Genomic DNA, 12,929 nt, shown 5'->3' on the forward strand with positions numbered 1-12,929 from the left:
TCCTCTTTCCTTACATGAGTCTCTTGAGCAAAGATAATATGAGCATTCAGTCTTTGGAATATTTTGAAAATCTTTTTCCGTTTTATTGGATGGTTTAAACCATTTGTATTCCAAGAGACAAAATTAATAGAATGAGCCATAACTAAAAATTAACCCTTTGGTGAGTAAGGGGTTAACCATAATGTGAGCTCATGAAATCGGAAGAGGAATACATGATTAGAGAGGAACCGGAAATCTCGACACTGGGGACATCTTTGTAGTTCTGAATCAGCCCAATAGAAAAAATTAAAAAAGAAAAAGACCACCCTTTCCCCCAACCCCAAGTAGAAACCCGAACTGAGCCAAAGAAGGCTGAAGAAAGCGCTAACTAATACTAACTTTAACCCCATTTCTGCACGGGGCAACTCCAAAAATATATGTTAGGTAAGTGACCTCCCAAAGACTAATATGTGAAAAATAAACAGTATTGTAAATTAGTCTCCATAGTAAAAATTACTAAAATATATAAAATAAAAGAAACCAGTATCAGTGCATATAATTAGTTAATTATAAACGAGTAAATAAAAAAACGCTTCCAAAATAAGAAAACTGGATTATGGGAAGAAGAAGCATAAGAACATGGCGTCCCGAAAAAAAATAAAAATTATAGAAAAAGAAAGACAAGTCGCCATTTTAATTATGCGAAAATCAAAAATAGGAAGCATATAACTACAAATGACCGTCGGATCGGATCATTAGTAATAACAAAAAAGGATAAATTAAAACAAAAGGTTAACTAAGGGAAAGTGATGTTATTCACAGAAGATAAATATTCTATATAAGTTATAGAATAATCACTATAGTAAAGAACAAAGAACAAAAATCTTAAACTTATAAAAAACCTTCATCGCACAGTAGTAGAAGGTTTATTTTGAAGAAAAACACCAGAGAGAGAAAAAAAAATTGGTGCTGAAAGCACCAAACACAGATTAAGAGAGGGTGTCTGTATCAGATGGGAAATTATCATCCAAAAAGCTCCGAGCGGCAGTTGTAGAGTGGAAAACACGACGATTTCCATCGGGAAGAGAGATTCTGAGTCGTGCAGGGTACAGTAGTGCCGGTTTGAGATTTTTTTGACAGCATTCCGACATTAAAGGTTTAAAAGTCAGTCGTTCCTTCATCACTTCAGGACTGTAGTCTTGAACTATCCTGAAGGAATGCTGGTGATACTTGATCATCCCTTGTCGACGAGCGATCTGGAGAAGTTGTTCTTTAACATTAACATAATGGAAACGAAAAATAACTGGTCTGGGTTTGGAAACAGCCGCTGCCGACTTTACCCACGGTATACGATGGGCGCGATCGAGTAATGGAGGATCGTTGGGAAAAACTGAACAGAACGAATCCTTTAAAAGTTGAGCAAAGAATATTACAGGATCTCCAACCTCAACATCCTCGAGTAGGCCAATTAAACGTAAATTTTGTCTTCTCGATCGATTCTCAAGATCAATAACTTTGGATTTAAGTTGTTGGAGCTGTTTAGTAGTCGAAGCTAGATTCTTCTCTAAGATCTCAACTTTTGTATCCGTCTTCTGAGATTTAGTATCCAGCTCAGAAATTTTTGCATCGTGTTTTTGAACATCAGCATTCAGGAATTTCAAAGATTCCGTGATTGATTTTAAATCTTCATTAAGGCTTTGACGATGTTGTTCAAATTGAGCAGTTAAACTTTCAGATAATTTTATCCGATGCTGCTCAAACATTTCCTCCAAACACTTCACCATAACTTCGTAAGTTAATTCCGTTGGTTTAGAGTCACCTTTCTTCTTTCCTCCGTTCCCATCAGCGTCTTTCCCATCTTTGGTTTTAGATCTCGTACTCATTTCTTTAAGCTCAAAAGTTGCGATTGACAAAAGGAAGTCAATTAATCGATAATTCAGAGAGATAAAGTAAGTCTTCTGGTGTACTTAAAGTTGATTAGATCAAGGAGATCATAGGTTAAGAAGGATAACGGGAATGGAGCGAAGCCAGAGAGACGACCTCACTCCATGAGCGCTCCCTGCAGAATCCTCATGCAAGCTTTTCTTGATCCCATTTCTGTAGATTTTTAAATGAGGCTACCATGCAGAACTTTGTCAAGTGCCTTAGTAAAGTCAATTTATATCACATCAACTGCTTTACCTTCAATTTGTGTTATCACTTCCTCAAAAAAGTCAATTGGGTTGTAAGGTGTGACCCACCCCTCAGCAAGCCATGCTGATTATTCCTAATGAGACTATGCTTCTCCAAATGCTCACAATTCCTTTCTCTAAAAAATATTTCCAATACTTTGCCCAACACTGATGTCAGACTCAGTGGTCTATAATTCCCAGAGTTATCCTCACTCACTTTCCTGAACAAAGTAATAACATTTGCCATCCTCTTATCTTCTGGTACTACTACTACTCCTGTGGTCATTAAGGACTCAAAAATCATGGACGACAGTGCAGCAATCTCTTTCTTCACTTCCTGTAGTAATCTGGGAACTTGTGTATCCTAATGCTTTTCGAAAGTTACAGCATCACTAACCTCAGCATGTTCCAGCACATTAGCCTGTTCTAAGCTGACCTCACATTCCCTCTCTCTGGTGAATACGGAGACAAAATGTTCATTAAGGGCCTCCCCTACCTTCTCCGACTCCAGGCACGTTTCCTCTTTTATCCCTGATCAGTCCTACCCTCACTCTGGTCATCCTTATCATTGTGGCTATCCCTCAAGATCGAGGATGATGGTCTTCATTCTGAAGAAGTGGCCCACAGAGCGAAGACGCCTGTGCATGTATTTGTTTAACGTGTACTTGACATTGCGCTCCAAGAAGCACACGATACTTTACAAATCAACCAACTGATTCCAATGGCATGGAAGCCATGAGGATTGGAGCTGATGGATTTGTTGCAGCCTCCATCCGCCTTCACAGCCGTTGAATTCGAAGTAACTTTGTCCGCCTATTCCACCGTTGAGGTCTTGGTTGGATTGTTCTTCGTCAGGGATCTCACCCTCGACCTTACCGCCATGGGTGACCCTACCAGGAGCATAGCTCCAGACGCCATTGCTCTCGGGATCACAGAACCACATAAGCTTCTCCACCACGACAAGGTGACAACCCACGGGGAAAGAGTCATCCTTATACTTACATATAAAAGGCCTTGGGGTTTTCCCTAATCCTACTCACCAAGACCTCGTGTTCCCTTCTACCTCTCCTAAGTCCCTTATTAAGTTGCATCCTGGCTACTTTATAACTCTCCAGTACCTTGTTTGATCTTTGTTTTCTAAATCTTAAGAATACTTCTTTCTTCCTTTAGACTAAATGTTTCACCTCACTTGTCAACCATGGTCCTTTACCCTATCATTCTTTCCCTGACTCAATGGGATAAACCTATACAGAAACCCATGTAAGTAATCCCGAAGCAACCTCCACATTTCCATTGCACATTTCCTTGAGTACATCCGTTCCCAATTTATGGTCACAAGTTCCTGCCTAATAGTATTATAATTCGCCCTCTTCCAATTAAATACTTCCCCATACCGTCTACTACCATCCAAGGCTATGCTGAAGGTCAGGGAGTTGTGGTCTCATTTGTGCAAGATGTAGCAGAAGGTGTCGACAGGAAGGATTCGACACACGTTATGTAAATAAGCTCCGAAATGTTCACCCACTGAGATATGTCACCTGATCAGGGTCATTGTGTAGTACCAGGTCCTATAAAGCCTCTCCTCTAGTCAACCTGTTTACAGTTCTGGGCTCCTTAAGGTCGCCATAGCCAGAGGTGGGTAGGGGGGATAAGTGGTAATACCCATTAAATGCTCCCAATGCCGTGTCTCTCAAATAACCTTTGCAACCAAGTCCAGCTCCTAGCCTTCACGTGTGGCTTAATTACTAAGCCCAGTGGAACTGTTTCTACTGACAGGAGAAGGGGAGAAGACTGGTTACTGGTGACTAACAACCAGTTGCTTCAGGCAGAGCCCCTGGTCAGCCATGATCGGTACCTCATCTAGAAGGAAAACTGATTTCAAACCTCCGCTGCCTTGCTGCTATACCCCTCATGGGGAAGGCTTCGCGACTAAACTCTGAGGAAAAAATCCAGAGCTGGAGTCACTAAGGCCATCCCATGTTGAGTACAATGCTGACTGGCAACCCCTGTGATGCCACCTGTGCCAAACGGTATCGGTCTCTGCCGTTCCTTTGGATTCCTCAGCTGTGTGGAGAGGGGGAGCCTGATGCATGGTCTCCATATCGTACTGCTCTGGCTTGTGTAAACAGTAGGACACAACATCCATGGTCAACCCTGATCAACAGTGTCCCTACTGATACTATCCCTGACTGGCAATTTCACACCCCTCCTCTATTACCCCCCCCCACCCTATTATTTATTTAGAGGTACAGCATGATAACAAGCCCACACTACCCCATTATACCCACATGACCAATTAACCTACTAACCTGTATGTCCTTGGAATGTGAGAGGAAATTGGAGCACCCTGTGGAAACCCATGCAGTCATGAGCAGAGGAACTGAACCTGGATCACTGATACTGTAACAGCATTGCATTAATCGCTATCCTACTGTGCCACCTCAAAAATCTTCGGAACTCCCCACTGTGAAATCGAACCTAGTCTCCCATGTAAATACTAACCACTTTTGTACTAACAAGGTATGTCTAGCAGCCATTCCTGCCTTTGTAACAGCCAAATCTCAGCAATGGCCACGACATCGTATTTCCATGTACTGATCCATGCTCTAAGTTTATCACCCCTTGTTCCTGATACTTATCACATTAAAGGAAACACACTTCAACCCATCCAATTGACTGTTATGCCCCATTCACTGAATATCCTTCCTCACAGTCTCTCAATACATTGAATCTATATTTACACCAACTGCTCTATCATCTGACCTATCATTCTCGTTTTCACTCCCCGCCAACTTAATGTAAGTCTTCCCCAACAGCTCTGGCAAACCTGCCCGCAAGGACATTGGTCCCTCTCAAGTTCAGGTGTAATCTGTACCTTTTATACAGGTCGTACCTTCCCCTGAGGAGATCCCAATGATCCACAAATTTGAATAACTGCTCCCCACACTAATTTTTCAGCCACACGTTCCACCTGTGATATCGTCCTATTCTTATACTCACTGGCATGTGGCAGAGACAACTGTCAAGAGATTACTATCCTTGAAGTCTTGCTTTTTAGCTTCCTTCCTACTGCTCTATATTCACTCTTCTCTTTTCCCAGCTATCTCATTGGCAGAAAGATGCACCACTATGCCTGGCTGCTCTCCCTCCCCCTTAAGACTGCTGTGGACTTGATTTGAGTTGTCCCTGAACCTGGCACCTGGGAAGCAGCATACCATCCAGAGTATCACATCCACAGAATCTCCTGTCTGTACCCTTTAACTATTCAATCCCCTATCACCACTGCACTCCTCTGCTCCCCCTTCACTTCTCAGCCACAGAGCCACGCTCAGTGCCAAAGACCTGGACTTCGCAGTTTTCTCCTAGTAGTTCATCCCACCCCCACCCAACAGTATCCAAGGTGGTATATTTATTATTGACAACAGCCACAGGGGTAACATATATGGTGATATATGTGTACTTAGTACAAAGTTCAGTATAAATGTATCTATCTAACTCACTTTTCCACTTCTGACAGTCACCCAGCTATCTGCCTCATGCAGCTATGGTGTGGTTGTCTCTTGGTGGCTTCTATCTATCAACTCCTTTTCTCTGGAATGATCCATAGGCCATCCAGCTTCAGCTCCAGTTCCCTAATGTGGCTTGCAAGGAGCTGCACTTGGATGCACTTCTTGCAGGTGTAGTCATCAGGGACACTTGAGGGGTCACCCTGACTTTCCACAAGCATGCAGGAGCAGCACACAATTGCCCGGGGTTCCATTCTTGCTGTTCTACCTATGTAATAGCGAAGAAAGAAAAGAAGCTTACCAGGAGTAAATTTTGGCCTCAGCCACTTCTTGCTGAAGCCTCTTGAGCCAAAGCCTCAATTCACCCACTCCAACCCTGTCCACTCCAACAATGGCTGCTCCATTTAAATCGAACTTCTTTTCACTTTTCCAAGTGAAACTCACACGCAGCGAGCCCTGCCCCTTTTAATGGCTCCTGCCCTCACACAGATTTCTTTCTCGCCCTTGTACGTTAATGCAGAAGTGTAAATAACTCAAGTGCTGGAAATAATTGCCAGGTTATGTAAGATCTTGGAAAGAGAAATGTTGTTAATAGTGTTCAGTGATGTTTCAACAAAATTAAAGAATCATACTGTAGATATCCCATAATGTGGTGTGGCAAAGAATTAAAGCAACATGCCAAGGAAGGTGGAATTCTGAATTTTGGAAAATCTTTAAAGCTTTTGTAGCATGGAAGAGTTAGCATTTCAACTTGATGGCTGTTTATCTATCTGCCTCTCCATATAAGTCAATTTCTTGAAGTTTTAAAAAATTTTAATTTAATCAATTTTTAAAAGTTGTGATGCTCAAGGTGTTACAGTTATCTGACAATTCATAACTGAGTGTTTGCAATTATCGTCTGTGATCACTGATCCGTTGAATGGTTGCATTTTATGACTCATGCAGTGTGCTTCATTCAGGACCACTTCTCTGCTCTGGTAGCATTTCTACCAATGCTGAAAGATAACTAATTGCATCCATGTTCCCTGAGTAATAACTTTATGAACGCAGTAACCTGCAGGCCATTGGAAATCTGTAATTCTGTCTTCCAGTTCAAAAGCCATTGAGACCAGGCATAGGATAATCGGACCATTTCTGAACTTTGGGGTGATTTGGAACCAAGATGCAGAATGCATTCAGTCTTTGTTATCAGCTGGCTTGCTGTGTTTTTCTGTAAGTTGTCCCAGATATGCACGTAGACATTGCGGAACCAATCATTGCCTGTACAGTACCGCAATGGGCTTTCATGCACTTCAGCCAACCGGCTGCTTGTGATGCGTTGTTCTATTTTAAGGTTGTTTTTGTTTATACAACTGCATCTTGTCATTTCAAAACCAATTACAACCCGTAAGTTTCAATAAAAATAAGTTATTAGCTAATATCATTTTCCATTAAATACTGAAACATTTATTAATGTATGTCACTATTTTTAGAACATAGGGTATATCTACATGTTTTTGTGGGTGTACTGGGGTTGAAGCATTGTTAATGTTTAACTGGACAACATTAACTAATTTCTTAATTACACTTTATTTACATGTGGACAAGGACAACAGTTCAGCCCCTGTCACCAAACTGTATTGAAAATTCCAATCAAAATTGTCAATTTTTAAACGCAAACACGAGGAAATCTGCAGATGCTGGAAATTCAAGCAACACACACAGAAAATGCTGGTGAACGCAGCAGGCCAGGCAGTATCTATAGGAAGAGGTACAGTCGACGTTTCGGGCTGAGACCCTTCATCAGGACTAACTGAAAAAAGAGATAGTAAGAGATTTGAAAGTGGGAGGGGGAGGGGGAGATGCGAAATGACAGGAGAAGACAGGAGGAGGAGGGATGGAGCTAAGAGCTGGGAGGTTGATTGGCAAAAGGGATACGAGGCTGGAGAAGGGAGAGGAGCATGGGATGGGAGGCCTAGGCAGAAAGAAAGGAGGAGGGGAGCCAAGAGGATGGGCAAGGAGTTATAGTGAGAGGGACAGAGGGAGAAAAAAGAGTGAAGAAACAATAAATAAATAAATAAATGATGGGGTACGAAGGGGAGGTGGGGCATTAACAGAAGTTAGAGAGGTCAGTGTTCATGCCATCAGGTTGGAGGCTACCCAGACGGAATATAAGGTGTTGTTCCTCCAACCTGAGTGTGGCTTCATCTTGACAGTAGAGGAGGCCGTGGATAGACATGTCAGAATGGGAATGGGACGTGGAATTAAAATGAGTGACATATCGGAATGGGAGTGGGACGTGGAATTAAAATGTCTGACATATCAGAATGGGGATTTTTATACAGTTATTGATCCAATGGAAACTTGTGCACCTTTGAATTCCATTATTTGCATGTATACAATAGCTACCACTCACAATTCCTTTTTTCAGGTATTAATAATGAAAAAAAACCCAAGTTAAAGGTCACAATTGCCTTAGAATTAGTAAACTTACTGTCCAATAGCAAGTGTGTGTGGTATAATCCTATGCATTCTTATCCCGTCTAGGTTTGTCTGCTGATTTTAAGTCCCAACCTGTGAAGAGGGGAACTAGGTTCTCAAGGCCATGTGTTGCTTTGTTACAATGTCTGCACACTGTCTCTATCAGCACATTATTTTAACCTTTGCCTTACTGCAATCTCCACATAAGGAGAAGAATTTAGGAGTATCCACCTTTTCATTATGAGGATTTATGAAACAGTGGATCTTTCTTCTTCTTGATGACAGTCCTGAAATGGAGGGGGCTAAAATTAGAGCCAGACTATTCAGAGAGTGAAAACCTGAAACATGGAGGGAGCAATTGAAAATAACAAAAATAAGTTTGGTTTCTTGTTCAGCAAATGAATTAAAATCCACAGAGTTAGTGTATAGATCACTTATGATCTCATTGATTTAATCATTCTAGAGGTTCAGAAAGGTGAGCTCGTCCAAATCAGCTCTAGTCAGCCTGGATGCTGGTTGCTGGTTCTGTAAGCATGTAAGTTTTACATGTTTACAGAACAAAAACAACCCTTTGGCCCATCTAGTCCATGTCAAACAATTATTCTGCTTAGTCCACTGTCTCACATCTGGACTATCCTTCCCATCCATGCATCTATCCAAATTTCTCTTAAGTGTTGAAATCGAGCCTGCACCCACCACTTCTGCTGGTAGCTTGTTCACATTTGCACCAGCCTCTCAGTGAAGAAGTTCTGCCTCAGGCTCCCCTTAAATATTCACCTTTCACCCTTAACCTATAAACTCCTGTTCTTGTCTCAATTTATATAACTGTTAATTGATCTGTCCACTGTTTAAGGAATCTAAACGCATAACAATTTTTATTCTGTATTAATTAAAACGCTACTGCTGAATAGTAATAAGCACTGGACCTCTTGCAAATCCATGAATGAACTGTTATCTATTAAGTAGTCACAAACTAAATTCATGATTTAATTTAATCTGGATGGATTATAGAGATTTAGAAGATAAAACATTAGCTACCAAGATGCCAGCTTCTTTAAATTATATTTAAGTATTTTTATTTATTTGATAGATAAAAGAAATTCTATTCAATTACACAGTCTGCATCACCAAAAATAAAATGTCATTCAGCCCATTGGACTGTTCTGTTTTATGCCTCACACCAGCCTCTTCATCTCTCTCAGTTGGTAGGTACTTTTTTCCATGCCCTTTTCTCTGTTATTATGTCACTGTAGACTGCTCAGAAAAAATTCCTGAATGTCATTCAATATTTCCTTGCAATGTTTTAATCTCTTTAAATTAGCACAATTATCTGATTATCTGCTGGTACATCATATGTACTATCTAAAGTGGGTCACTGGGACATTGGTTAGTGATTTGGAGACTTATAAAAATGCAAATCGTCAAACTTGGACAAATTAGTCACATTTCCACAAAAAAGGACACTTGCCATCACCAATTGAGGAGAAACCTTTGGTGCTCCCTATACTAGCCAAGTTTGCCTATACAATATTTGAGAATTGAAAAATTCAAAATAGCCCAATATGTAAATGAGACAGTGATCCCTTATTACTCAATAGCCAACATAAATGCCAATTTCCCGCAAGCATTTATGATTGGTAGTAAGAAAACATTGAAAAGATTTTAATCTGATTCTCATCAGAATCCAGGCCTTGTTTATTTTATTTTCAGTTCCTGGTGTGTTTATCTTTTGCATCTGTAAAAAAAATTATGATTTCTTTCCTATGATTGGCAATATTTTAACCAGCTGGTGATTCTTTATAATAGATGGTGCAGTATGTACAAGTGAATTCCATCTGGAACAATCTTCCTTGAGACTTTTAACAGCTGCTTCTTCTTTCTACCTTATATTTATTTTCATTCTTTTTGGTTCCTTCCTGTGGTTTATGTCATGTTTTTCATAATTTCCATGGTATTAATTGTGAAAAAGTATTCAATATTGTTCTTTTTGTCATTACTTACAGGTTTATCTTCCAGCTCTTGGAAACTCAATTTCATTTTGTTACTTAAGTTTTTATAGGTTCTTTCATTATTCATAACTTTAGCAATTTCACTCAGATTCGTCTTTGCATTCTTTATCCTAACCTAGTTTGGCCTTTTTAGTAATATATAGTAAAATACTGTCAAGCTGGTTGTTGTAACACATCTAGAGTGGTAGTGTAGTGGGGAGCGCTTGTCGCTCTCAATTTCAGCTTCCACCGCTGGCTAGCAGTCTCGCGAAAAGGAGAGCCGAGTGTGTAGGTCTCTCCCTACCAGCACATAGCTTCTCCAACAACAAGCCTCATGTCGTGCCTCCTCGCTGGTGACACACGGAAACTGAACTCCTTTCGGACTCAGACTGAACTACAGAGGATGGGGAGGAGGTCTGGCCCCTGCACACGTAGCACGCAGCCTCACTGGTGTGTGGGCACACCCTGGTGCTCATGAACCAGATCCCCAGCTATGGGTAAATAGCCTCACTGCCTTGTGGGCAGCCTCAGGAGAGATGAGGGCTTATGGGAGTAAACTCAGACAGCAAATCCGCAGTGGAGCCCCTAAGGAAGCTGGACATCATTGAACATCCTTCTGACAGCACCTGTAGCCAAGCTGGTGCCAAACGTATTGCTTTATGAGCTTTCCTTTGGACTACTGGTGAGGACGAGAGGGAGATCTTGACAACCGGGCATCTCAGGATCTCCATACCTTCCGCCCAGGCTTGTGATTATGATCATCATCACCCATTGTCCTTCGAGACGTGGATGCCAACCAACCAACAACTTCATTAAATACTTTTTAAAGAATCTCCCATTCTTGTATTCATCTCTTATTTCCTTGGTCCAATCGTTAACTATGCTTTGTCCTTTAATCATAACTCTTATTATCGTGTATTCACGGTTGTCTAGATCCACCCCACTTATCTGTTGATTTTCCATCACTAGATCCCATTGTTGATGGGTTTCCTTTGTATTGCCTAGGAAAGGAGACTGGTACATAAGTTTTCACTGCCCCTTTACGATTTATTTGAGGATAGATTGTACCTCGCATCATTAGCTTTCAATGCATTCCTTTGCTTCATATTTTTTTTTCTACATGTCTTCCTTACCAGTATTAGCTGAACTGTGGTCCAACTATATTGACAGGTTCAATCCTTTTAATCAGCTTATCTCAAACTGCTTGAATTCAAAAGTTCAAAGTGAAGTAAATTTATTACCAAAGTACATATATGTCACCAGATACAATCCTGCAATTCATTTTGTTGTGGGCATACTCAATAAATCCATAATAGAATCAATGAAACATCACACCAATTTGAGTGCTCAACCAATGTGCAAAAGACAACAATCCGTGCAAATACAAAATGAAAGAAATAATAATAATAAATAAGCAATAAGTATCAAGAACATGAGACAAAGAGCCCTTGAAAGTGAGACCATAGGCTGTGAGAACTTTTCAATGTTGGGGCAAGTGAAGTTGAGTGAAGTTATCCCCTTTGGTTCAAGAGCCTGATGATTGAGGGGTAATAACTGTTCCACAACCTGGTGGTGCAAGTTCTGAGTCTCCTGTGCCTTCTTCCTGATGGCAGCAGCGAGAAGAGAGCATGACCCGGGTGGTGCGGATCCCTGATGATGGATGCAGAGGAAGTGTCAGGGGTAAGTTTTTCTTTTACGCAGAGAGTAGTGAGTGCGTGGAATGGGCTGCCGGCAACGGTGGTGGAGGCGGATACAATAGGGTCTTTTAATAGACCCCTAGACAGGTACATGGAGCTCAGAAAAATAGAGGGCTATGGGTAACCCTAGGTAATTTCTAAGGTAAGGACGTGTATGGCACAGCTTCGTGGGCCAAAAGGCTTGTATTGTGCTGTAGGTTTTCTATGTTTCTACGTTTCTAACCACCTGAACCAGAAAAGATTGATAAATGATCCAAAGAAATTCCACATACCCAACAAAAAAAGGAGGTAGTCAGAGCTTGGTCTGAACTTCAGCGTATTAAGAACATTTACAGATTGCACCCACATGCTGGCACCCAAATTCTGGCTACTATGTTGTTTTGTCAGGAAATCCAGACAGTTGACTCAGAGCTGATGACAACATAGGAGACGAACAAAATTTACAAGAGTTGTTTGGAAGAACAGGCTCCCATTTGAGGTCTTATCGAACAGTCCATTTGGCCTAATAAAGTGAATGGCACCTGGAGACTGACAGTGGATTTAGTGTATTGACAAGTTAACCCCTCTGCTGGCAGATCCACTAATAATTTCAGTTCCCTGAAGCCAGCACCTTAATGTCAACTATGGTTGTCAGTTAATGGACAACTGTACCAGTGGACAAGGCTACCACAAGGGCTGCACAACAGTCCTATTGTCTACCACATGGTACTAAGGCAACATCTGAGGGACCTGCCAGCCATTGACTGGATTTTTATACTGTCTGTGGAGGATGCCTTGATTCCTTGATTGCATCTGATACCGCAGATCAACTTGAACATGATGTGCTTTATTTGCTCGATTACTTAAGGGTCACAAAGCAAATTTGGACAAGGCACAACTTCAACAAGAAGTAGTGTACTTGGGACAGAAAATTTCCCAAGGTAAGCAGGAAATCAGAGGATCATGCGAAGGCTGTCAGATAGGTGAACCGCCTACAACAGCCCAGCAACTCCGATCATTTCTGGGTTTGTGCAACTACAGCAGAGCATGGGTTGATTCACATGCCGAAATTGCCCAACCACTCAACAATCTGCTGAAGGACAACAAGTCATCGGATGACCCTATGACTCTTAATGAACAGCACTGGAA

At 41.3% G+C, this 12,929-nt stretch overlaps 1 long non-coding RNA gene across 4 annotated transcripts; it reads left to right on the top strand.

Moving 5' to 3' along the window:
* The first annotated feature begins 384 nt into the window (after nucleotides 1–384).
* Nucleotides 385–10,930, top strand: LOC140197722 (uncharacterized). 4 transcript variants are annotated; one of them, XR_011886000.1, is made up of 4 exons: nucleotides 385–423; nucleotides 7,244–7,406; nucleotides 9,207–9,321; nucleotides 10,120–10,929. It is a non-coding gene; the product is annotated as an uncharacterized lncRNA (long non-coding RNA). The 4 variants fall into 4 exon arrangements; XR_011885998.1 differs by having other exon boundaries at nucleotides 394–423; nucleotides 6,748–7,406; nucleotides 10,120–10,930; XR_011885999.1 differs by lacking the exon at nucleotides 385–423 and adding an exon at nucleotides 4,324–6,868.
* The last annotated feature ends 1,999 nt before the right edge of the window (nucleotides 10,931–12,929 follow it).

This window comes from Mobula birostris, chromosome 5 (assembly GCF_030028105.1).
Source record: "Mobula birostris isolate sMobBir1 chromosome 5, sMobBir1.hap1, whole genome shotgun sequence".
In the NCBI taxonomy this organism is placed as follows: domain Eukaryota; kingdom Metazoa; phylum Chordata; class Chondrichthyes; order Myliobatiformes; family Myliobatidae; genus Mobula; species Mobula birostris.